Below are 27,691 nucleotides of genomic sequence, written 5' to 3'. Positions count from 1 at the left end.
TTTTGGGTTTTTTAGTAACAATTTGATCCCAAAAGGGTGTCTATTTACTTAAAAACTTGAAAACCACTTAAATAAAAAAAATAATTCAGTTATGATTTAGAAGATCCATACTGCAGTCACAGGTTTGGAACTTCTCAGCTATGTGACCTAAAAAGTTAAACAAATCTATCTAAAAATGGGTGTCTATTTACCCATGGTAATTTTGTAATAATTTATTCTTAGTTTGCTATGGATGCAATTTTTCCTAATTTTAAAGGCTAATTTGATTATCCCCTACAGTTCTGGGCTCAAATTTTTAGTAGCCGTTTTGTCTATTTTCTTTGGCAGTCTCTTCTTTGTTCAAAGTAAATCTGCATTTCTGAAGCTCCATGTGTTCTCACATTAAACACATACACAGTCACAGAAAAACAGATAGCTTTAACCTTATTTACCAACTAACAGTTTGGTAATATACTTTATTACCCCCTGAGGAAGGTCTTTAAGAAAGTATCAAATTATTTGAAGAGTATATTGATTAAGTACAAGTAAGAGTATATTGATTAAGAAATTAATTGTAATGAAAGTATTATAAAGTCAATTAATTCATGTCAAAAATAGTTATTTTATTCAACATGAGGTATATTTGCTGAGACAGACCTTATACCTTAATCTTAAGAAGCAGGGGCAGCAGGCACTTGAGTTCCATAAAACACAAATGTGTTTAGATCACCATTTAAAAAAATGCATTGTTTCTGAGTGAAATGCATAAGCCCTATATGCAGAGAACAGTGTGTTCTCTTCTAGGCAGATGGTATTGAGTTTTACCATGAATTTGAAACAAATGCTAAAAAACAGTGAAGCTGATAATCACCAGGAAGACTACCTCAAGATTTTTTTCTCTGATTGATTTCTTTTTTGCAAATAATAAAATTGATAACTGTTGACATTGAGTACTTATTATGAACTAGTCACTATGTTTGGCTAATAGACATCAATGATCTCACTTAATCCACATAACATCTCTGTCAAATGGATATTAATACTATTATTTTGCAGATGAGGAAATAAGTTGGAGGCAGTTGAATGGTCTCTCATCTAGGAAGAGGTGGAAATGGATATGGGGCTCCATCACCCCACTTCCAGAGCCTATACAAGAACTCCTCTGACATTTAATTGTTTTATAACCAGCAACTTGACAGAGTGGGACACATCACATCAAGGAGTTCATTTTATTCAACATCAGGGAGTTACACTTCTTACAAGTAGATGTCTCCTGGGTAAGGGACTGCAATCCCTCCACTGGCGCTGTGAAACATTGGTGGTCATGACTGAAGGTTTGCTGGCAAAGTTGTTGCTGCATCCAGCCAGAGCATTCCAGAGCTGACGGATGTGTCTGTGACAGACTATCGTTCCTTCAGAGTTGATTTCACTCCAGTGGGGTGCGTGTTATGTCTGTGACTTGAAAAAGTATTCCATGTATTGCATGGATAATTCAAGGGATGGAGGCCACTTTATTTTACTGTGTTCCTCCTATAAAAGGGAGACATTTTTTTGAGCCCTCAATACAAAAAAAAAAAAAAAATGTGCATTTCCTGAGCAGCAACTGGCAGTGTATGTGTGTGCATGTGTCTGGGTCTGTGATGGTGTAATGAGAATATATATGTGTAAATGAGAATATATATGGATGTGTAAAAGTGAGTGAGAATGTGTGAGCACGTGAACTGGAGAATGTGTGTGTGACTCTGTGTTCTTAAGTGCATGCATGGTCAATCTTAAAACAAATTACGCTTTTTTCTTGGATTTGGCGACTAAGGTGCTCTGAATTAAATTTTTGTTTCAATTCTAGTAACTGCACTAATGTGGTGTCTATTTCATAAGCTAATTTTACCTTTTACTTTATCTTACAGTACTGCTATTGTTTATTCTATTTGTCTTGATTTCTTTATCTACCTTTCTCTTTTGGTGTTGCATGCATTTCCGTAGTGGAGCTCACTTTTTTTTTTTTTTTTTTAATCTCAGGGTAAAAAGTCAACTTATAAGTAAATAAATTCCTTGAGACACAATATTCTCTTTAAAATGAGAATTAAAAAATCCTCTTTGGAACAACTGAGGGAAGTGTAAGAGTGTTTAAACTATTAAGCTTTATTCTACTATAAGGAATTATTGTTTCACAGTTCCTGGATACATTACCTTATGCTATTTACAACTTTAGGATGCTTTCCTGAGGTAGAGCCTTTATTCAGTACTATAAAATAAATATTTATTGGTACTGCATGCCAGGTACTGTTCCAAGCACTTAATATGTATTAACTTATTTGAATTCCACATAACCCTACTGGGCAGGTACTACTATTACTCCCATTTTACAAATAGGGAAACTGAGCACAGATAATTTACATTAATTTGTTTAATTTTAAAGAACTAAACTTGATGAAGTCATAATTTAAGACCAGTGTTATCAGCTTCTTTGTATTACTTTGGCACATGTGCTTGTTATTTGAAGAGTAGATATTATCTTTTCCTTTTCCTAGAGTTATTTTATTCTTACTATGTTAATTATTTTATTCATTTATTGTAAGATTACAATTTTCAAGAGTTTAAGGCCAAAGATGTAAATGATATTCAAATATGCCATCATAAGGCTGCTATTTTAAGTATCCATTAATTAGACATAATATTTTCAAATACAACATTTTCCTTCTTTTCACCAAAGACACCTACCTAATTTTAAAGGCTGAAATAAAATGCACCTCAAGTGGCATCTACTAGAATATTTAGAGCCACGATATTTGTACAAGTGCAAACACAAATGCCCATAAGCAAAATCATTAAAATGTGATATATTCACATTGTAGAATACAAGGCAGCATAAAACTGATCTACAACTACACACAAAAATATGAATGTACTTCACAAATACAATGTTGTGAGAAAGAAACCAGACAAAACAGTATGTGCAATGTCGTTCAACTTCTCTGAAGGACAAAATAGGTAATATTAGAGGTCAAGATAATAGCCACCTTTGAATTATTTAATGGAAAGGAGCATGAGGAAAGCTTGTGGGTTCTGGTAACATTCTGTTTCTTAATCTGAGTGCTAGTTTCAAGGGGGCATTCTTCCTTTTTGTATTAAGGCATTAATTTTTTAGAGAATTTTAGGCCCATGGCAAAATTGAGAAGGTGTAGAAATTTCTCCACATATCTCTTGCCCCCACACTCGTGTAGCTTCTCCCAATTATCAACATCCACTACTGGGGTGGTACATCTGTTGCAACTGATGAATCTACATTGGCACATCATAATCGTCCATAGTCTATAGTTCACCTTAGGGTTCAGTCTTGGTGTCGTGCATTCTGTGGATTGGACAAATGTATATTGACATATATCAATCACTAGAGTATCATAGAGAGTATTTTCAATGCCCTAAAAATGCCCTGTGCTCCATCTTTTTGTTCCTCTACTTCTATAACCCCTGGCAACAACTGATCTTTTTACAATCTCTATAGTTTTGCCTCCAGAATATCATATAGGTCGAATCACATAGTGTGTAGCCTTTTCAAATCAGTTTATTTCACGTAGTAATGTGCACTTAAGCTTCCTCCATGGCTTTTCATGACTTGATAGGAAATTTCTTTTAGCACTGGACAGTATTCTTGGATGTAACACAGTTTATTTAGACATTTACCTACTGAAGAACATTTTGGTTGCTTCTAAGTTTTGGCAAATGTAAATAAAGCGGCTATAAACATCCTTGTCCTGGACTTCGCTTAGGTATGTTTTCAATTCTTGAAAAAATACCAAGGAGAGTGAGTGGAGTATTTGGTATATTTAGCTTATATTTAATTGCTTTTTTTTTTAGGATTTTATTTATTTATTTATTTATTTATTTATTCATGAGAGATACAGAGAGAGATGCAGACACATATGCAGAGGGAGAAGCAGGCTCCCTGTGGGGAGCCTGATGCTAGACTCAATCCCAGAACCCCTGGATCAAGCCATGAGCCAAAGGCAGATGCTCAACCACTGAGCCACCCAGGTGCCCCTCAAGTATATTTAGTTTTTATAAGAAACTGCCAAACTCTCTTTCAGATCGGCCGTACACTTTTCCATCGCCTTTAGCAATGAATGAGAATTCCTGTTGTTCCACATACACACTAGCATCTGGTATTGTCAGTGTTCCAGATTTTGACCATTTTATTAGGTCTGTTGTGCCGTCTTGATGTTTTAACTGGCATTTTCCTGATGAGATATCCTGTTGAGCATCTTTTCCTGAGCTTATTTGCCATCTATCCATTTTCTTGTTGAGGTATCTGTTAATGCCTTTGATCCATTCTTTTATTGGATTGTTTGTTTTCTTACTATTGGGTTTTAAGAGGTCTTTGTATTTTTTGGATAACAGTTCTTTATCAGATGCGTCTTTTTGAAACATTTCCTCCCAGTCTGTGTTTGTCTTCATATTCTTTTGAAAGTATCTTTGACAGAGCAGAAACTTTTAATTTTAATGAAGCCTAGTTTATCAGTTATTTCTTTCCTGGATTGTGGTGTTAGTGTTGTACCCAAAAAGTCATCGCTGCACTCAAGGTCATCTAGGTCTTTCCTAAGTTATCCCCTGGCAATTTTATAATTTTGCATTTCACAATTAGGTCTATGACTCATTTTGAGTTAATTTGGGGGAAGGATATAATATCTGTGTCTGTATGTATGTACATATATATGTATGTACGTGTGTGGCTATCAAATTGTTCTAGCACTATTTGTTGAAAAGAGTATCTTTGACCCATTGTATTACCTATATTCCTTTGTTAAGGGACTATTTGTCAATTGACTATATCTGCATGGATCTGTTACTGGAGCTATATTCTATTCCATTGCTCTATTATTTCACCAATATTCTACTATTCTGATTACTAACACTTTATAAAGCCATGATTTTGAGTAGCATTAGTCCTGTGACTTTGTTCTCTTCCTTACGTAATGCGTTGGTTATCCTGAGTCTTTTGTTCCTCCATATAACCTTTAGAAATGGATTGTCAAATTCATGAAATAATTTGCTTGATTTCTTGGGATTTTTATTGGGATTGTGTTGAATCTATAAATCAAGTTGGGAATAACCAACATCTTGACAATATTGAATCTTCCTATCTATGAACATTAAATATCTCTCCATTTACTTTTTCTTTGATTTCACTTATCACAGTTTTATAGTTTTCCTCACATAGGTATTGTACATATTTTGTTAGATTTATACTTGAATTTTTCATTTCTAGGAGGTGCTAATGTAAATGGTATTGTGTATTTAATTTCAAATTTCGTTTGTTCGTTGTTAGTATATAGAAAGCAATTGACTTTTGTATATTAACTTTGTAAACTGCAACCTGCTATAACAGCTTGTAGTTCCATATATTTGTTGATTCTTTCAGATTTTCTACGTAGATAACCATGTCATCTATAAATAAAAAGTTTTATTACTTCATTCCCGATCCACATACTTTTATTTCCTCTTCTTGTCTTCTTGCATTAGCTAGAAGTGCCAGTATGATGTTGAAAAGGAGCGGTGAGAGGGGAGACCTTTGCCTTGTACCTGATTAGTGGGGAAGGTTTTGGTTTCTTTCATTAAGTATAATGTTAGCTGTGGGTTATTTGTAGATATTCTTTATCAAATTGAGGATGTTATCCTCTATTCTTGGTTTACTGAAAGTTTGAAAAAAACAGTGCTTATAAGCACTGGATTTTGACAATTTTTCTGTGTTATTGATGGATTACATTAATTGATTTTTAAATGTTGAACCGGCCTCACATATCTATGGTAAATCCCACATGGCTTTTGTTTTTTTTGGTTTTTTTTTGTTTTTTTTTTTATAAATTTTTTTTAATTTTTATTTATTTATTTATGATAGTCACACACAGAGAGAGAGAGAGAGAGAGGCAGAGACATAGGCAGAGGGAGAAGCAGGCTCCAAGCAGGCTCCATGCCAGGAGCCCGACGTGGGATTCGATCCTGAGTCTCCCGGAGCCCAACGTGGGATTCGATCCTGAGTCTCCAGGATTGCGCCCTGGGCCAAAGGCAGGCGCTAAACCACTGCGCCACCCAGGGATCCCCCCACATGGCTTTTGTATACAATTGTTTTATACATTGTTTGATTCAATTTGCTAACATTTTACTGAGGATTTTTGCATCTATGTACATGAGAAATGTTGGTCTGTAGTATTTTTTTTTCTTTTTTTCTTTTAATGTCCTTGTCTAGTTTGGATATTGGGGTATTAGAGCTTCCCTCATAGAATGAGTTAGGAAAGATTCCATTTGCTTCTATCCTCTGAAAGAAATTATAAAGTTATCTATATATACTGATGTAAAAAGATATTCCTTAGAAATAAATAGGTTGCAGAAGAAGATGCATGGGATTGCATGTGTTATGATCCAATTTGTGTTATAAATAGATTTTTTAATATATATTTCCAACTCTCCCTTTAAAAATGTATTTTGAAGTGGTTATACTCTCCAGCTCTTTTTTTGAGTACTCTGAAAATCTGTACCTTGGGGTGTCTGGGTGCCTCAGCTTGTCAAATATCTGACTTTTGATTTTAGCTCAGACCATGATCTCAGGGTCATGACATTGAGCCCTGTTTCTGTCTCCACACTCAGCATAAAGTCTGCTTAAGATTCTTTCTCTCCCTCTCCTTCTCCTTCTGCCACTTCCCCTGCTTGCTCACTCTCTCTTTCCTAAATAAATAAATAAATAAATAAATAAATAAATAAATAAATTCTTTAAAAAAAATCTGTACCTTCTCCACTCCTTGGTAGGTAATGCAGACATGTGGACAATGACTTTTAAACACTCAAAGATATTGATTATTTCTGTGTTAATCTTTTCTCCTCTCCCCCATTTAGGACCTTCTTCAATCTGGAAGCCCGCAATGGAGAGGGAAGATTGGGTCCTACTGGATCTGTCTTTCACTCTGCTTACTTGTTTCCTTATTTTTAGCTGTCTGTTCTTTTCCAGATTCACTAAGGAGGTTGGGAAAGGATAGATGAAATGGAATGAGCTATAAAGCACAATGGGCCTGGGAGGTGGTTAAATGTGGTTCTTCCTTAAGTCCTGAGCATCATGTGATGTCCTGCAATGTTTATTACTGGAGTCACCTGGAGTCTTAGAAAATCTTAATTTTATCAGACCCTCAGGGCCCCCTAGGTGATTCTCTCATTTATGTGTTCATCATTGCCAAAATAATCTCTTTTCTAATATCCTGACATTCTTTCCACTTTCTCCATCTTTGTGCATTCTTCAGGTGAATTATGGGGTTTAAAAGTCATATCCTATTCTTCTGTGTTCTGTAATATAGTTCATATATGTACTGTGATCTTTGGGATTCTACAACATTAAGTTTAACATCTTGGTCTCTATTTTGTGAGCAACTCATCAGAAATGAAGCAGAGATAACATAATACTAGTATCATCTGGTAAACATCTAAGCATATATACACTCCACTACAAAACTTTGTGGTTACATTCTTGATACTGGTTACTTGAGTAACATTGCATAGAGTCTGCAGCACCACGGAAAACTTTTACTTATTTATTTATTTATTTATTTATTTATTTATTTATTTATTTTAAAGATTTTATTTATTTATTCATGAGAGACACAGAGAGAGAGGCAGAGATACACAGAGAGAGAAGCAGGCTCCCTGTGGAGCCTGATGCAGAACTCGATTCCAAGACCCCAGGATCATCACAAACTGAGCCAAAGGCAGATGCTCAACCATTGAGCCACCCAGGTGCCCTTTACTTTTTCAAATACCATTTTGGACACTTTACACTATATTTGCACCTTGAGCATCAGTTACTATAAACATCATCATCTTCGTCATCAATTGTATTTTAAAATAAAAATAAATGAATAAAAATATGCAGCCTTTCTAACAGTTCCTATGCTTTGAGTCTCAGAATTATGCTATTGTTAAGATCTACACCCTCTACTTGTTTGGTGAAGAACAGCTGTGCTGTATAATATATTCCTCTGATCTTCCTGCTTTTATTCTTCATGGGAACCCTTGGGCAAATGACTACTGACAGTAATTCTCTCTTCCTCTTTTGGAAAAGGACCATAACTCAGCCTCTATTGAAAATTTTGTCTTCTTCACCTGTTATTTTCATTCAGCCAATTCTAACAATTGCCCTCCTCATTTTGTTCACTCTGAGATAACTTCAGCCATTCTGTAATCACTCTATAGGTTAGACATTGATTGAGACTCACAAGGATTCAGTGTTACTCAGGATTTTCACAATTCAGGAATGTATGTCAAAGGTCATGAGACCCAGCATGATGATCATAATAGTAATAGACTTCTGTTTCAAGCACTGTTCGAAGCACTTTATTTATACAATTCATTTAATCCTCACAGCAGACCTATAAGGAAATAATTAAAATATTTTCATTTCACAGAAGAGAACTGAGGCACAGAGTGATGAAATACTTTGCCCAAGGTCATAGTATTAGTGGAGGAAGTGATTTCCAGCTGGTACTTAGGCAGTCTTGCTATGGAATATTTGCTTTTCACACTGAGGCTATACTCTCCTCAATATAGGGGACATTTTGTGAATCTGCTTGTCCTAACAGTAGAGAGACATGTAATGAGTATTTAAGTAAATGTCACTGAAGGTTAGCATACCTCTATGATCAATATTTTCCTCAACTTGTATGTGTAAATATGACAAGGTGAAAAAAACAAACTAATCAGTAATAAGTAGCATTTTCCAGCTCAAAGGTTATATCTCTTTTGGGATAGAATGAATAATTTCAAAGCACATGACCAACAGCACATATAGATTTAATTTTTTTTTTTTTTTTTTTAGTTTTTAAATTCTGCAAAGCAAGTACATTTAATTTCCTCTCAGGTTTTATGTTATATCAGTTAAACAGCTGAAACAATGTTTCATGAGAGTATTATTTCAACTGAGAACATCTGCAGTGAACTGGAACATCTTTTTTTCTCCAAGAGTTCATGTAAAGCTTACAAGAGGAATCCAACACTTTGTTCCATATCTGTAAAATATTTCTGTATTATTTAATGGCTTTCATGTATACCTCTAGTTTTAGTAATAATCTGGTTGGAAAAATGTCCTCAAAACTTTGGCATCATTACAGATAGGATATTATTTAAATAGCTGATGCTTAGGAAATACCTTTTTAAGTACTTTTATCTTGGTCATGTTTCAAATTTTCCGTAAATAAGCAAAATTATCCTGTGATGGTTTTCTTGCCTTTATATGTCATTGATTTGTTTTTTGCTTTATTACTGAGCTCAACACTGTTCAAACAAATGCCATTGAGTAAATTGATAACTTCATCTAAATCCAGTTTTATTTCTCTTGACTATTTTAGCTATCTCATGTTTTCTATCTGACTGATTCGTGGCATAGTTAAAGGCTGGCTTTGGAGCCAAATATTTTTCTCTTGTTGCCTGTCTTGGAGAATTCATTTATTATCTCTCAGTGTTAGTTTCCTCATTCATAACATGGAGGAAAAATTCTACCTTGCAAGGTTATTTTAATGATCAGAAATTTTTTATTTCAAATGTACTTCACAGCACCAATATATAGGAGGAATCAACTGGTAAAAACTATCATTAGTTACACTATCACAACCATCATTATCATCATTATCATCACATCGGGTTCAAACTAATTTCTTCATTATAATATAAACACAAGAGTCTTTTATTCCATGAAAAAATGATGTAAAAAGAGCTATTTCCATGCTAGATTTCAAAACATGGATGCCTTATCATTTCAAAAGTTGAGAGCAATAGTCCATACCTTACTATAAGCTCCATACTGTAAGAGTCAAGTAATACCCAATAAAATCAGAGAAAATGGCCAAAATAAATTGATACTGAACTTAAAATATTAAGAAACTAATTTGGCAACAGATAGCTATTTGATTATTTTAATTTCATCTGATTTCATGTTGTCATGACATTAATAAAACATCATCTGTATGACAGCTTGTGTTTAGTTCCTATTAAGATGATTTATGTGATATAAGAACAACCCTGAAGACTACAGCTAAAGGTGAGATTTGATTATTCTTTTAATTGCAGAGTGAATATGAAAATATTGTGCAGGTTAATTTTATATAGATGCAATTGACTTGACTATTAGAGTTATAAGATGCAAGAATGAAGCTAGAATATTTTATTTAGCATTTTGAGGCCCCTCGGGGACATTTAAGTTTTCCATGTTCACACAGATTCGGTTCATGATGATTTAAGTCCTCAGACTCTATATTTCTTTGGCATCTTTCCTTTAGTGCATTTTTATGTGAATGATTATTTCTGAGAAAACACGTTTTATATTTCAAAATATCCTAAATTGAGATATCCAGATTTGGTTATAGGTGTGTATATTAATGATTTTTTTAAAAAAAGGCTTATTTATTTCAGAGACAGAGAGAGAGAGAATAAGCACAAGAGGGGAGAAGGGTAGGGAGAGGGGGAGAGGGAGAGAGAGAGAGTGGGATGGGGAGCCACCAAGGGGCTCAATCTTACAACCCTGAGATCATGACCTGAGACAAAATCAACAGTCAATCACTTAACTGACTGAGCTACTAAGGTGCCCCTATTAATAATTATTTTTAAGTTTGAAACTAAATTATTTTAATAATTAATATTAAATTAAATTAAATTATTTGCCTATTTGTGTGGTTAGATATCTGTAATCTAAAATGAATACTGACTATCACAATAGTATTAAATACTTCACAAAACACTCTTGAGTTAAAGTGAAGGATCTTGAAGTAAAAACAAAACAAAACAAAACAAAATCCTTTTATCTCTTTAGAATCTAAAAATCATTTCTTCTTACTTTCCTGTTCTACTGGTTAGAATCTGAATGACATTATAAAATATTACTTTTATCTTATTTGTTTGTTTTTAATCTTTTTAATATTATGACCATTAAACTATTTCTTCTACAAATTAGTATATATTTATTGACTAAAAAAGAAATTGTCTAGTGATTAGAGGATTATGTTCTCCTAAAACATTAGATTGTATGTCAAAAACTTACAAGATGAAATTACAACCAGAACACAGACAATTGTAAAAGGCGTTACTAGGGTTTTGTGATTCACTTTTAGAAACATTGGGTAAATATTTTATTTTAAAGGAAAATTTTACTTCTAGTTACAGGCATATCATGATCTCTTTAAGCAAAATATTCAAGGCAATGATTATGATTTTTAAAATTATTTACAATAACTATCTTTTAAAATAATTTATCTGGTTAAATTTGCTATTTCTTTAAGGCAATATTAGCATAATGCCAAATTTAACATGAAACAAAATCATGAACTAATAATAATTATTTTCCCCTTCCTCAGGAAAAAAATAAATGATTATTATCTATTTTTAACATATTCTTTTAAAAAATTAGGTATGTTAGGAGAATATCCATTTAAGTGAAATTTTGTGTGTGGAATATCTGCTAGTTCTATATTATTTCCATTATTAGAGATACTGCAAATAGTTCCAATTATTTCACAATATTGTGGCATTTCATTATCTTAAACCCTATATTTCTATACTCTGTGTTTACCAGATAGGTTTATCTCAGAGAATAATGGCACTATCTCTTACAAATACAAATTGTCACATAGACATGCATAGATTGTAGAGCCGAGTGAAAAGGATGATCAGAAATGGGGAAAAAAATTCTTCTCTCATTCTTAATAGTGCTGTAAAAGAAGAAAGCCATGAACAATTTTTTTTTTTTGATCCATTTTTTTTCTTCCTAACTTGGAAACTTTAAATGAAAACTTATAGCTGGAAGTCAACTTAATAATATGGTTGAGAGATATTTCTTGGCCTTTCTTAAATGAAAATAATATAATAATTAATAAATTTTCATATAGTCTTAAAGATTTCAACATAGTTATTTTTTTTTCTTCTTCATAAGGCCTTAATCCCAAACTATCGAAGTCACTATCTTTGCTCTGTGGCCCTTTCATCTTTTTTAAAAAATTAATTTGGTCATTTTGGGATTCTGGGAATCTTTTTATTTTAATTGCATGTTCTATTGTTAAGCCTTTACTTTCATTTATAACAAACTACTCTTTTTTAATAACACAAGGAAGGCTCTGAGGAGCAAGAGACTGATTGGCTCATTACTGCTGGTTGAAAAGCACTATGATGCACAGATTTCTCAGACAAGGGCAGATGATTTTTCTATAAAACCTCAACCTTTCATGTTCTACACTCAACTTTCAGAAGAATAGATAGTAAAAAAATTCCACGATCCCCAAACAAATAGCAGAGACGAGTTTGTAGAGGAAAGCACTCATTATTTTGTCTGCTCCTATTGTTTATTTCAATGAAAAGAATGAAAGCAACTCTGAAAAGAACTTAGAATTGTATGTAGAAAACAGAACTGAAGCCAGAAGAATGGATAATTTTTATTGACTTTTGACATGCACTGTCAAAAGTCCCTGCTTTAGTGGGACTAATTATCTCAGAAGTTTAGAACTTGGCACACTGAGGTTAAGAGATTGACATCTAAGTTGGTCACCTAACTTTGTTCTTGAACCACAGGGTAAACTTCGAACTCTTGCCAAGAAATATTAACTATGACATCATTTGGGAGCTAAAACAGCCTCTTTTATTTTTCCATGAAGTCTAGACAGGTTAAGTTACTTGCCTCAATTCTTAAGTTAATTCGGGACAGAGTGAGGTCTAGAACAATGGTCTGTTGTTATTACATAGAACCTCACTTACTTCACTCAAAGGACCAGAAAGGATTGAGTGAGTGAGTGAGTGAGTGAGTGGGTGGAGAGAGTGAGAGAGAGAGAAAGAGAGAAATCTAGAAGGTCCCTGTCAAGTTAGCAGGATAGTAATAGTTATTCATTTATTCATTAATTGGAAATGTCTATGAAGTTCCTATAACCAGCTATACAGTGTGATAGGTGTTCAGAACAAAGAAATAAATCTCTGACTTGAGAAGATCTTAAATGATCAGTTGCTATCAGATGAGAGGGATATTTGTGATGGATTTATTTATGAGAAGAGTATAGTTAAGTTTCTTTTGAAGAGTTCTTGCTGATGCCCACGTTGAGAATTCTTAGTAGTTTGTCTATGTGGGGCCTACTGCGTAGATCATCAGCCTGTAGATGTACCTCTCTGGAGTAGAAGAAAAACAGTTGAGCACTTTGTTTCTATATTTTTCAGACTCTTTAGGGAATTTAACATTGCTGTTACAATGTTATAGACAAAGAGTTTAAGTAAATAATGTCATCAAATGTGTAAGTGGTAAAATCATAAGTAGAACCCAGATAATCTGATCACTGGCTCTGTGCTATTCCTCTGACACTATTCTGATATCAGGGTGATGTTAATGTCTCCCAATGTGCTTTCTTCTTTTTAAATAAAATCAAAATATATTTTAGTGAATTAGAGCTATATGATTCAATAATATTATCCATTTATTTAGAGCATATTTTACCAAGTTTCTGTGCTAAGTATTTTATAATAATTATCTAACTTAAAAAAAAAATTATCTAACTTAATTATTAAAATGATCCCGGAAATACACATAAATTATTCACCTGACTGTTCAGGGATTTCAGACTTAGAGAGACTATGCAACTTACTAGTTCCCTGGTTTTGACCACTGGTAGAGTTAAGGTTTAAATTTTGATCAATTCACTGCCAAAGACCATGCTCAGGAAAAAAAATGCAATTATTTTAGCTCTTTCAGGTATAAACCACTAGTGTTGTCTGTAAATGTCATGCCAGTGTAAAACATTGCAAAACACCACACTACACATTTTCTTTCACACAAAAGACCAACTGAGTAGAGCAAGTAAGTTATTAAATGAAGCGAACAAAGAACAGAGTGGAAGATGAAAAATGAATTCACAACTTCAGTAGTCAAGAAAGCTATGTCAGAAAAGACAGAAGACAGGCAAGGAAGAAGACAGAAAAGCTATGTCAAATGGCTGGGGATGCTTTTGCTCATGTGTAGTGAGAGGATTTAGCTACAAACTATGTTCACTCTGGAATAGAACACATCTGGGAAGACATTGAACTTATTTCCACATATTTAACTTATTTCTATATTTTACTGCTCAATAATAAAAAAATAACTTTGCAGTACCTTGAAAATAAAAGGCAAGTCTATAGAATAATGAGGTTGTCAAAAGGACTTCACTCCTCTACAGCGAATCAGGAAAATCCAGTGTTAGAGTTGTTGACATGTTCTGAGGATTTGTTACTTTTGACAAAGAATTTTATTTTGTCATATGGTATCACAAGCAGAGAGCTTATAGAGCAGCACAGCTCCCAAATCATTCTTCTTCTTTAAGTGTCTAGTCTAGTCACCCAGAAAACATGGCCCATAAATTATCGTTGTTAAAATTTATAACCTAAATATTTTATATTCTGACTGAAAAGTAAGCCTAAGTCCTGGAGACATATAACTTTTATGTCTGTAGCTCTGGTCTCTTTGCCAATAATGGTTCATTCACATTTTGTTTCATGTTGGTATATCTGCTCAGAACCTTACATATAGAGAAAAGAAGACTTTCTAACATTTAACACCTGTTTGAAGCCAAAGAGGGGCAAGATACAAGTAATTAGATTCCAGTTTATATTTCCACAAACATTTTGACAGATAGTAATACATATCTCCCTCTATTTAACCTGTTATCCAGGGTATTTGGTGATGTGGAAACATAATGACAAGACTTTCAATGCAGGTATCTGCTCATTGTTAGAACAAGGAAAATGAAAAAGATCACACTTAGCCCCAATCCTGGCATTAACTTCTACTTGTTGCACAGATAAAGGACACCATCTTACCATGATACCCCCAACTTCTCTACACACATACACATACACACATAATTCTTAAACAAGGACAATACAAAAGTATAATGAATCAGTAAAAATCTACTTGGAGTACCTAGGACATGGAACTGACCTGAAATATAATAATAACAACAAAAAGAAAAAAATCAGTAATTATCATATTTCCATCCATGAATGCTATTAAATATTTTATAAACATGTCTCGTATGTTCTTTGTGACATCCTCACATGGGCACTATTTATATCCTCAATTTAAGCAATTTAAGCAATTTATCACTTGTCAAGTCTCTGGCAGTGGCATATCCAGATTGAAATTCAAAGTTGACTATTTCCAATTCCATGTTCTTCCATTCCATACCATTTTGCCTTTAGGAATGCCAGTATGCTAATAGGGACTATAATGTCACCATATTAGGAAGTGAAGAAAGGCATTGATGAGCTACAACCACAGAGGAAACTCATGGTGAAAGAGTAATAAAATGGTGACTTAAATATTTTTGGAAAGATTTAACATTAAGCAACTTCAGTGTATGAAAGAAACTAATGAGTCATGAAAAGGAAGGGGCAAAGCTCTCTTCGAAATATCTTTAAAGACTATTTATTTATTTGAGAGAGACAGAGCCATGGTGGAAGGGTAAAAGGAGAGGGATAGAGAGAATATCAAGCAGACTCTGTGCTGAATATGGAGCCAGATGATGGACTTAATCTCAGAATTCTGAGATCATGACCTGATTTGAAAGCAAGAGTTGGATGTTCAATTGACTGAGCCACCTAGGTGCCCCTAAAACATCTTGATCACTAATTTTTAAGAGACATTTCCTGATATTAAAAGCAGTAGATAAAGTAGATCATCAACAGTTGAATAACACAGTGCAGCTGGTGAGGCGGAATGAGGAGTATTCAATGAACTATCAAACCCAACACACTTAAGGATAAAGCCATATTTGACAATGTGAAGATGTGTGACTGTTTTCTCATAAAGTGCATACGTCTTATAGATAGCATGATAGAGATCTAAATTCTAGGGTAAATGTCTCAGTAGTATTTAGACTTGGGATTTTATATATTATTGTTAATAATTGCTGCAATTTGAGAGATTAGAACTCTGGAGCAGGAGGAAAAGTACTAAGCTGATAATAGAACAGAGTGGATTGCTTGTCTAAATTAGGAGAGGAAAGGATGCTCAGAAATAATCAGGGATCCAAGTGGTGTTATGAGATGTAAGAGAAGTCATAGCAGAGAGGGAATGGTGGACATTGGCCAAGGCACAATACAGGTCCAGAAAGACAATGACTCGGGCCCATGGAACTTGAGAATTCAGAGGTAATAATGCTCTCAAAGAGAACAGTTTTGTTATGAAGACAAAGGCCAGAATGCAAGGTGTGATAGGGAGATAAGGAAAGACAAATTCCATGTGCAAGAAACTATTCAATAAATTTTAGGTAAAAACAAATGTTATGAATGATGGAAGATATATACACATAGATAGATAGATATAGATATAAATATAGATATAGATATATGATATCCAGGAAGAGGAGAGAGGAGGGGAAGAGAGTAGAGGGAGAGAAAGAGAGAGAGAGAAAGGGCATAATGGAGCAAGGATCAATTGCTAAATTATGAATCATAAAAGGATATTTGAACCCTTCATATGAAAAACTGAAATGACTATTGCATAATCAGGAGTCTGAATTCTTTTCACAAACTAAGTGGATCTTATTCTTGTTACCTCTCAGAGCATCGATAATGCACAAACTGTGATAATGCCTACTATTTGTCATGCCTTGCTGAATTATCAGACCTGGTGCCCCTGACAAGATATAGGATGTCTATACAAGGGTACTAGACATCAGGGCTTGCCTGGAGTGGAAAGAATATCTGAATATGACAACTATCTTTTAGTCTTTCACCATCTTTTTTTTTTTTTCCTACTGTAACAGTTCTAAGTGCTTCAGGGTACTCTTAGATGAGACCAAAAAACGAAACTGATACTTTGAAAATCTTCTATCCTTAGTGATGGCCACATGATCACCAGCCACAAGAGAAAGTAGAATTGGAAAAAAAAAAAAAAACCCAAAAACAAAAAACCTGATTAGTATTCCAGGAACAAGAAATAAACTGCACTGGAAGGCAGAAAAGGGACTGGGAATATGAACCTATGGATGGTGTCCAGATTTAATTTGTTCCATTTTACAAGTTAAATCATGATCTTCCTAATGACCAGCTCCCTAGGCAGATACACAGATGTATAGCCATTAACGACTGACAGGATCTGGGATGACTTTTTAGCCTCAGCTTAGGCTGTTAGTGCCATAATATTTGAAGCCACACGGCAGGCTGCTAAACACAAAGCCTGAACTTCATTTTTATTGCCTATATTCTATTTTGAAAAAAGTTGAGGGAGTACAGGGCCAGACATTAAATGAAAAATCTGTGATGACAGATGTAAGAACCTTTACAACCTTCTGAGTTGTAAACTACCTCATTCATTTATTCTTCTCAACGGCTTTTTGAGATCTGTAGCTTCCACTCTGTTTTTGGAATTAAGCAAACAGGAGTATATCCATGATAATCCCTCATGTGAGTTCTTCCCTTGAGCTTCTAGTTGTTCTTTGTTCTTCCTTACAGCTTCACCTTCTTTTCTGGCTCCTTAAGTGTTGCCATGCCACAGGAGGCCTCTTCGGTCCTCTCTCATTCTAACTTCCCTGGTGAAGCTCCTAGTTCTAGGGTTCAAATTCCACAAATATGCCAATAACTCCTAAATCAGATCAGCTGAAATCTAGACATTTCTACATAGTATATAGCTCAAAGATTTAACATCAAAAGTTAATTTGTTATATATATCCCAAAGCTCCTTCCTCCTCCTGTATTCCTATCATTACTGCAATCTACCTGGTTTCTACATTTTTGACTTCTCTCTCTCTCCATCAGGCCCTTCTGCCAATTAATCTAAGACCTGTTGATTCTTATCTAAATATTTCACAAGTCCATCGCCACTTCCTTGTTCTGGATCACTATTGTCCTTTCCTTGTACTGTTGTTCCAGCAGGGGTCCCTGCCTCTGATTCATTTCCTACACTGATGTCAAAAGAGCCTTCCTGACATGCATATCTTATCAGGTCATGTTTTTGCTTGTAAGTTTTCAGAAAATTCTGACTAGGTTCCCCATTGATTCAAAGCTGGTCAGTGTCATATGCAAGGCCCTTCATGATGTGACTCTTGCTTCCCTCATCAGCTTCATTTATTTCCACTTGCAATGCTCTCTCTCTCACTTTAACACACCCCAAATTCTATTCCCAACTGAACATACCATGCTCTTGGCACCTCTAAGTGAGAACATCTGTTACTCCCTATGTCAAGGTGATCTTTTCTCTGTTTCTGCCCTGGATTAATAAATACCACTTACCCTTCAGGATCCAGCTCTACCATTTCTTCCACCTTGAAGCCTTCCCTGAGTGATTCCTCTACAAGCCTCCATGGCATGCAACTCTATTGCAGGCAGCACTTAAAACCCAGAAGCACTCTGATTTTCTCTCTATTTTTCTTTCTTTGTGCACTTTTGAGAGCACAAGAACAAAACCAGTAAGTTGCAGAATCAGAATTCAAATCTAGTTCTGCTCTCTCTCTCCATTGGGCCATACTGCTTGAAAGTCATCCCATGGTGTGTGGCAATCTAGCCTCCTAACTAACTTCCTTGTAAGTTTTAGTTGTAAGGGGTCAGAAATTTCCATGCATACTTGTTCTTATTTCATCATATATTTATTAAATCTTTCATCACCGGAATCACCAAAAAAATATGGATGATTATGGTACTCTACCAACTTTCCCCATTTGAACTGATACACATGCACCTTGTTTTGTGCTCATCTCAGCCTATCAATAACCAATGCTGTAGTTCGACTGGACCTTGTGGTTCTTATTATGATTGCCAAATATCCTTAGCAATAAACATCGGGAAAATTTGAAAAAAAAAAGGGGGGGGGGAATGGTTTTATTATTCACCAATCCTGGAAAGCACATGGTACACCTGCTGCCACACAATGAGGTCATGGGTAGAGAAAGAGAGAGAAAGCTTGGGCCTGCAATTGTTTTAATTTGGGTAGAAGGCAGAGGCCTAGGATTTTAGAGGCTCACTCTTTATTGGTGAATTCAAAACATAACAGCAGAAATTTAGATCATGGGAAGAGGAAAAACAGGAAGCCCAGAGACAGTTGCCAAAATCAGCCAAGATTTCTAAAACAAAGGAGCCTGGTGTGGAGGGGGTTTGGCTAGCTCTTTATCTAGTCCGTGGCTGGCAATGTGTTTATTTGAGATAGCCATCTTTGAAGTGGAAGCCTTTTTGAAATGGACACCTTGACAATCAAAGCTTAAGTTAGGCACTTGCATTACAATAAAAGAAAACACATCTGTCAGGGCTTACACTAAAACTATTAGGTTTAAGGAGACTTTAGGACACTAGTTCTCAAATTTGGCTGCATATTGAAATTGCCCCAGGAGTTTTAAAAAATACCAATACCTGGATTCTATCCTCTGAAGGTTTGATTTATTTGTTATGGGGTACTGCCTAGGCATCAGGATTTTTTCAAAGCCTATGAGATCATTCGAACATGCAGTGTTGTTTGAGAACCACTGCCTCTGAAAAGATCTAGCTTACTGGCTCTTCTCAAAAGTGAAGCAAGTATAGAGAGCTTAAGGACTAACTTGAGGTTAAATGATACAGATCATATGAGTAATTAGTCACATGTGATTGATTCCTGATTTGAAGATTGGCTGCCCATGCAGTTAAAATTAGGTAGGATTTTGGGACTCTGTCCCCACTGCAATGATGCTATATTGTAGGAAAGGGAAAAGCCATCTCTTTTCTAAGATATCTCCGCCCTCTTCTGAGGGCTAATAAAACATCAATACCCTCCATCTGTTTCATGCTTGTGATAAATATGTTCAGATCTATTTCATCAAGTATGTCCTTTATTAAGTACTTCATTAGGTACTTTCAGATTATATAGTTTTTCTACAATTTTGAGACAATTTATTGATCTAACTTTTAAAAAAATATAATCAGCAAGCAGTGAGTTAGAGTTTTGGGCTAATAAATATTATTTAAAAGGTATGTAGGAAATCTCAGTCTAGACATGTACATAATTCATGGGATTAAGAGGAGGGGCTTTGGGATCAGCCAGTGTTGAGTTTAAGTGTTGCCCCTGCACACGAGTTTAATAGTGTTGGGCAAGTCACTTGACTTTTCTGAATCAGTTTCCTTAAGGAGGATAGTAACCATGCTGTCTATGGTGATAAATATCAGCTCCTATGAATTTATTGTTGCAGGATTTCTTTTCCTTCGGTGCCTGTGGTTCTTGGTCAAGCCTCTTCGACGAATTAAGAGGTAGACCAGATGAAGAGTGGTGGGCAGCAAAGCAACGTTTGTTGAGTGATAGTAGTACAGAGTTCCCAAAGAGGGAGGGACCAAAGAGAGAGTTGCTAATTTAGTTTCTAAGTCTAGGGTTTTTAAGGGCTTGTTGGTGGGCTGCTTTAATCTGATTAACCTTCCATGCACTTGTCACCCAACCAGGGTTTTGTCCACACATTCATCTACCTATCACAGAGTTGTCCATGTGGGAAAGGGTGGAAGGCTCCTTCCAGGGTGGTGTAAAATCCTTTTAAGGAGGTTTTCTCTTAGGGCAGGGGCCCCTTGGCCCTGCCGACTGTCTTAAGACTATTATTCTTCATTAGTATTATACATATGTGAGTGGCATGTTGGTGATACAAAGAGGGAGTGGTCACTATGATTTGGCAGCAGTACTCAGAAAAGGTTTTATGAAGGAAAGTACAAGATGAGTTGAGTTTAATGGAGGAATTGGTATTCTGCAGGGTACGTATTCCATATTTTCCTAAGTGAAGACACTAAGACTAGAGAAGTTAAGTCCCGTATATAAAGTCAACATATTCAAGGTGTTAGAGGTGAGCTCTAATTAGACTCAGTCCTCTCTCCACAATGTTCTTGTTTATTTAGGCTTAACACTCAGAATGTGGCACAGATCTCCTTACATCCAACTTCCCCTTAACATTAAAATTACTAGCTAGACAGCACTCTTTCCCAATTTGGGCTAAACATTTTTTACAAACCAAGGACATCTAAGTGGTGCCAACTCTCCTGGTTGAAACTTCAAGTAATGAGGCTCCAAGGAATTGGGAGTAACCCTTGGAAACAAAATAGAAACAAGACTGAAATGCCAATTAATAAAAAATACACTAAATAAATACATATTAAATATACACTAAAATATACACTAATAAAACATACCCTCTGAGAGAAGGCAACAAGTATGGTTGCCTTAGGCATGTTTTTTAACTCTGAAGAACATGTCTTTCTTCTCCCCAGAGTCTGAGAGCCAAAACATCATCTTCCTCTGTGATGGAGAACTTGGCTGGGTTTTCATGCTTCTGGTAGTGCAAACTTGACAAATGTTGAGGGAAGCCACAGCAAAGATGTGACCTAGGCAATCTGAGGCTCCTCACACCCTTCCCTGTCTTTGGAATGTGCATTCTGCTTGCCTTCTCCATTCCCAGAAGCTGCCCTGAGGACATGGCTTTGAGATAGTGATGTGGTTAAGACTATCTAGACAGTACATATGATTAAATCTAGTGAAGGCCTCTATATAAACTTTTAAGATTTGGTGGGCAGGTGTGGAGATCTACTTGTCTTTCAATGACCCAAGACAAACTTTGTACGTAAGTTCCCTTCCCCATTAAGCCTGCCACCTACCAATCTGGAGTGGCTTGCCTCTTTCTTGGGTCTCTCCCTGTCTTCTATGTTCAGGGGCTAGTTTCAGGTTACATCTGGTGAGCTCCCAAGGAACTTGTGAACCAACTGACACTTCTCAGTCTTCCTGTCACAATTCCTTTATCTTCACAATGGATGGATAGCAGCTATTTTGTAGGGTCAGCACGAAGTTTGACTACAATAAAGCATGCAAAATATTTTGTAAACTATAAAGTTTTGTACTGGTATCGATATTCCTACTCTTACCTGAAGTACAATGACTGACTGTTCCAGGGTAGATTGAAAGCTGTAAATATTTTCTCAGAGCAAACATTTCTGCTGCAGGGAAACTGGCATTTTGCTTCATTTTCCACCCTGCACTTGTATTGGAAGTAGTTAATGGTAAATCCTTGGTCGTGTGAGGTGATGGATGATTACCTAATTAAGAAGGCATTCCCTTCATTCTTTCTAATCTATCTGAAAAAAACATTATCTGCTTGATTTTATGCTCAAATTCATTGTTTCAGGGTATATGGGAAGCTAGTAAAAAAAACAAAACAGATGGGAAATAGTGAGGGGGCCAACCAAAAGTATTTTGGAAATCTTTAAAAAGATCTAGGAAGTAGAAGAGATTTCTAATGGGATCCTGGGCTCCAATTTTCTGTTCTCAATTAGTTAATGCATTTCACTCTTTCATCAATTACAGCCCATAAAATGCCTGCTATTATTTCCCACCAGGTCTGCTTTTCCTCTCATGCAATAGGATCCCAGAGGGGAGAATAAAACAAACAAAAAAATAGTGTTTCTCAGAAACAGGATGGATGTGCTCTGAGAAGTACCACTGGTAGCAAACAATCCCCTTCGTAGGGGAAAAAAGAATTCCCTACATCTTTAGAATCTTAGAATAACTTGTAAATCAGCTGATAGGAGAGGGCCTTAAGGGGAGACCAAATAGGTTTATCATTTCATTGCCCATCATTTTTCTTGCTTAGTAATGTCCATCTCACTAGATAACCCTTCTTAATCCTTTGCTTTGATTTTTAAAATGTCTTAAAATGTATGTTAAATTTACAAGTTAAGAATCTAAACACATTAATTTGCATGGAAAAAGAGTAAGGCACTAAAAAATACTATCCTGAGACATGCACTTTCTTGCCTTAATAGCCAAGTTTTTTTATAATGGTATTTTTATAGTATCTTATAAAGGTATGTTTATAAGGTATGTTTGTTTGTTTGTTTGTTTATTCATGAGAGACAGAGAGAGAGGCAGAGACACAGGGAGAGGGAGAAGCGGGCTCCCTTTTTAGGAGCCTGATGCAGGACTGGATCCCAGGACCGCGGGATCATGACCTGAGGCAAAGGCAGATGCTCAACCACTGAACCACCCAGATGCCCCGATAGCCAAGTTTTAAGTCAAATACAAGTAAGCAACTAAGTAGGGACTATGTGAATGCTTTTAATTTAAGGACCCACCAGGGATCTGGGTTGTTTTGGAGAATACAAATGAATGTATATTCATAATCTTCATAATTTTCCCTGCCTTCAACAACTCAGAAATGCCCTATGCTTAAATGGAATTAATAAAATATCAAAATATTAAGAGATTTATAGCTACCCTTTTAATAGATGAGGAAACCAAGGTCAAATTAAGTGATCTGTTTGTTTGGCTTAAATAACCAGTTAGGGATGCTCATGTGGACTATAGTAAAAGCCTTTGGCTTTCATTATATTCGCATGTTAAATTACCAGAATATAGAACTACATATATATATATATATATATTTTTTTTTTTTTTTTTCCCCATAATACCTTAAACCTGGCCCACAAAGTTTATTTGGAACAAAGAAAAAGAAAGTTGTTTCTATTGCTGGCACAATTCATTGTTTCTCAATTGAAATTCAGCTTCTAAAAGTATAGTAAGGGGAACAATTGGGATATGAGGGAATGATGAACTCCAAGGGGTAATTATATAGAGATTTATTTGAATCTTTCACTTTTCCATTTCTACTGATTCTGATTCTAGATAAATATATCTGTGATCAGACCACAGAAGCGTCTGGTTACAGTACTTTCTAAGCCCACATGACAGCTACTCTCCCGGTCTACCTGGAGTCTAACCACTGGTTTGGGGATATATAAATTTATTCTCTTGATAGCTATTTCCTCAATTGCTTTCAGTCCACAGATGTCTCATTTCAAATAATGATTAGTTTTATTTTTTTATTTTTTAAAGATTTTTATTTATTTATTCTTGAGAGACAGAGAGAGGCTGAGACATAGGCAAAGGGAGAAGCAGGCTCCATGCAGGGAGCCCAATGTGGGACCCAATCCCAGGACCCTGGGATCATGCACTGACACGAAGGCAGATGCTCAACCTCTGAGCCACCCAGGCTTCCCACTGATTGGCTTTATTATATGAAATGTGTGGGGTGAGCAAAAGACGACTGACTGAGCATTTTTTTTTTTTTTTTTCAGTCAGGCAATGACTCAAGATGAGTGATTCCTTCACAGTATGCCACTTACAATCCTATCATGATGAACTGGTTTGCCAGAAAGAGAAGATAGAGAAGGAAAAGGAGAACAAGAGGAAGAAGAGGAAGGGGAAAGGAAAGGAGAAGAGGAAGGAGGAGGAAAGAATTACCCTATCTCATTTTCACCTCCAGTGGAACACTTAAGACAGAAGTCACTCATTTTAGTTCTCGCATTAGTTACAGTAAACATAGAATAATTAAAAAAAAAAATCTAGTGCAATACCTTACATTGCTAAGGTTAGTTATTGATACGGGAGAGCTTGGCTCTTATCTCATGGAGTCGAAGAATGAATCTCGCAGACACAGGAGAGTGAGTAAAGGGATAGAAGTTTATTAAGCAGTAAAGATACAGAGAAAGCTCTCAGGAGTGAGAGGGGTCCTGACAGTGTTGCCACTGAGGGCTTGTAGGGTTAGTCTTTTATTGAGAGCCTAATCAGGGAACCTAAATCCTTTTTAACAATATCTATTGACATCACCATTGAGTAAGGATTAGTGATAACATCTCTAATGGCTTAATTCCTTTTTAGAGTCTGATGACTTTTTATTGGTCACAGATGACTGCCATAAAAAAGATGCCCTCCCTGCCCACACCTAGAGCAGGGTGCTCTGGCTTGTTCCCTTATCTCTGGTTTCCATACACCTCTGCATTTTGGGGATTTTTGTGAGCCTGCTTCCATGGCCCCCTACCTAGCCCAGCCTAGCCCATTGGTCCCTAACTCATTATTACCTTTTAAATCCAGGCATAGGACTGAGCTCTGTATACAGAATATACATACAATTTTCTAGAATTATTATTTTTAAAGCACACGTCATCTGAGTTTTTTCAGTCTCACAATGCCCTGTGTGTTTTTCTTCTCCCTCACTGTCTTTGCTGCCCCGTTGCCTTCAGTTCAGCCTTCTTATTTTTTAACTCCCAGTCTTAGCACACAATGCCCCTTTCGTGAGCCACATGGGACCCTCAGTTCTAATCTTTTCATTTTGCACTTGGCCTATCATCTCCACGCACAGGAATTGAACAGTTCTGGATCTTCCCCTTTTGCTGTTTCCCATTCCCTCCTAAACTACATCACTGCCATCTTTCTTCACTCACTCTGCACCAATTGGCTTTTGTACTGATAAGGCTGAGCATGTGCTGGGGGACATTAATCACAAAGGCATACGATTTCTTAATGGCTTCAACTTTATACTGTACCCTCAAGTTATTTGTCCAAATTTGGCCCAAATTTCTCTAATACTTACAAGGAATAGAGATAAGAGACTTATCTTTAAAAATATATTTTACTATATGCCATTTAAAATCTTAAATTCCTGGGACACCTGGGTGGCTCAGCTGTTGAGCATCTGCCTCTGGCTCAGGGCGTGATCCCGGAGTCTGGGGATGGAGTCCTGCATCTGGCTCCCTGCAAGAAGCCTGCTTCTCCCTCTGCCTATGTCTCTGTCTCTGTCTCTCTCTCTCTCTCTCTCTCTGTCTCTCATGAATAAATAAATAAATAAATTAATTTAATTTAATTTAAAAACTAAAAAAAAAAATTCTTAAATTCCCTAATTTCATTAAATCATATGTTTCTGCTACTTTTCCTCTTTTCTTCTGGATTATTTCAGATAGGTTCCATTCTTCTCATCACAGACCATCATTTCTGTGTAAATAGGAATTATCTCCATATGTATTTATCTCTGTATGTGTAGCCCTGTCTTCGCATACTATAACACAATAATTTTCCAAATTTACTCCTCTAAGCTGTATAACTGTAAATTTTGCTAAGCAGAACTTGATTTCCTAGCTGTCCTGGTACTGCTGTAATTTTGCTAAGTGACTTTAGACAAGCCATCTAAATATATGTGTTTTCACGTGTCTCTTTCACATTGAAGACTTGATGCATATGAAAGCTCTTTACAAATGTAAATTTATAGTCTTATAAATGCCAATTCTGAATCATCTCCTCCACAGTGCTTTCTGGGGCAATCTCGATACCCTTCAGTATTTTTTGAAGGACAGGCTTTGAAGGCTGATAAATCTCTATCTAAACAGTAAACATCTGGTCCTAAGAGATTCTTCTTCAGAAGTTGAAGTGGGAAACTGAAAATCAGGCAGTTTGTGGCAGGACAGGAAGCAAAATAATCATGAAGTAAACATACACCAAAGAGTCCACCATTTATCATTAGTGAAAAAATTAGTGGAAAAATTATTTTTCCAAAAAATTAGAAAACCAAAGTTATAATTAGATGCTATAAAGAAGGATATGATAAAGGCAACTAAAAATGAGAAAATTTAGAAAAAAAATGCATCAAGATAGTAGCTCCTTTAAGTTCAAGGTTTTGTGCTGGGTTGTTTCTATTTGCTTTTTCAAACATACATTTCAAATTCTACTGACCTAAGTTGTTCCCAGGGACATTATCTATCTGTGGCTGGCACCACCCAGGCTGCTTTGCCTTTGGCTTCTGATTGAGCATCATCATGGCAGGTGTGGGTGGGAGATTGAATGGAGATAAAGAGAGATACAGGGGGTTATATTCCCTAAACTTCCCCTCGGCAAAGCTGCAGGGGGGGCAGTGCTACAAAGGACGATGGCCTCAGATGGGAAGCACGTTGCTAAGCCACAGATCTTGCTGGACTTTAGTAGTCACTCCCTCCCTTTGCTCTTTTAGGCCTATGGGTGGCCATGGCTTCCTTCTCTCTCTAACCCCATGCTGTGTCACCATCCTCCGTCAGTTTTTCTTAACCTCTTCACATTTGTGTTAATATTGCCTTCAAAAAATCCTTCTTAACCAACATTTTAAAATATGTCATCTCTTTCTATCCTGAATCCTGCTGAAACCGGTCTTAACAGAGTGGATTTGTAGCTACTCATTGCCAAGACACCTTGGATATTGAATCTTTAGTTTTAGGCCTTGTGAAGTTCACTTTCTTGCCCATATTTTGCAACTCCTCATCAATCCAGTACAGTTTGGCTTTGCCTGCACTTCTCCAGTGACTCTGGCAATGTCAAGGTGTCCAATGACCTCTTTGTTGCCAACTTCAATGGGCAGTTCTTAGTCCTCATCTGACTCGACTCAGCAGGCATACTCACCACCACTCTTTCTTGATTGTCCTTCTCTCCCGCAGATTTTTCTGAATTGTTACTGTTACCAAAATGACACATGTTATATAATTTTATAAGTTTTACATATAATAGTAGACTCTTGCATTACCTTTCCCCTTTCCCAATTCCCATTTTTCTAGAAACAATGTCTTTCAACTCTTTTCAAACTACCTTTCCCCAAGCCATAGCCTAGTATTTTTCTCCTAATTTCTAAATATGTTTAAAATATTTTTGCTTGACATTTTTTGTTTTAGAATAATCAACTTCCTGTTGAAGATGCTACTACAATAATTTCTTACATCACTCCCACACATTTACACACATGAATTGCTTTTTTCCTTTCTGCTTAATAAAGTTATACTATAATTGTTAGTTGAATCACTATGCCCCTCTCTAATGATTAAGGCTAAGTAAATATAAATGATTCATGCAGTGTATTTTTAAAATATTTTTGTCACATTTTTTATTTGCTTTTGTTTT

General features: G+C 35.8%; 1 long non-coding RNA gene across 5 annotated transcripts in view; it reads right to left on the bottom strand.

The window, feature by feature from the left end:
* LOC144320170 (uncharacterized) overlaps positions 1-27,691 on the bottom strand; it is a 115,622-nt gene that overhangs the window by 50,920 nt on the left and 37,011 nt on the right. For 4 of the 5 annotated variants that reach the window (XR_013385734.1, XR_013385731.1, XR_013385732.1 and 1 more), the window contains one exon: positions 21,604-21,796. This is a non-coding gene — a long non-coding RNA (uncharacterized LOC144320170). Of the gene's footprint in view, positions 1-20,439; positions 21,039-21,603; positions 21,797-27,691 lie in introns of those variants that run through there. The other variant, XR_013385733.1, reaches the window with a different exon arrangement.

The sequence above is a fragment of the Canis aureus genome, chromosome 9 (assembly GCF_053574225.1).
Source record: "Canis aureus isolate CA01 chromosome 9, VMU_Caureus_v.1.0, whole genome shotgun sequence".
Taxonomy (NCBI): domain Eukaryota; kingdom Metazoa; phylum Chordata; class Mammalia; order Carnivora; family Canidae; genus Canis; species Canis aureus.
The sequence above is the reverse complement of the archived record's forward strand: the minus strand, read 5'-3'. Positions and strand labels throughout refer to the sequence as shown.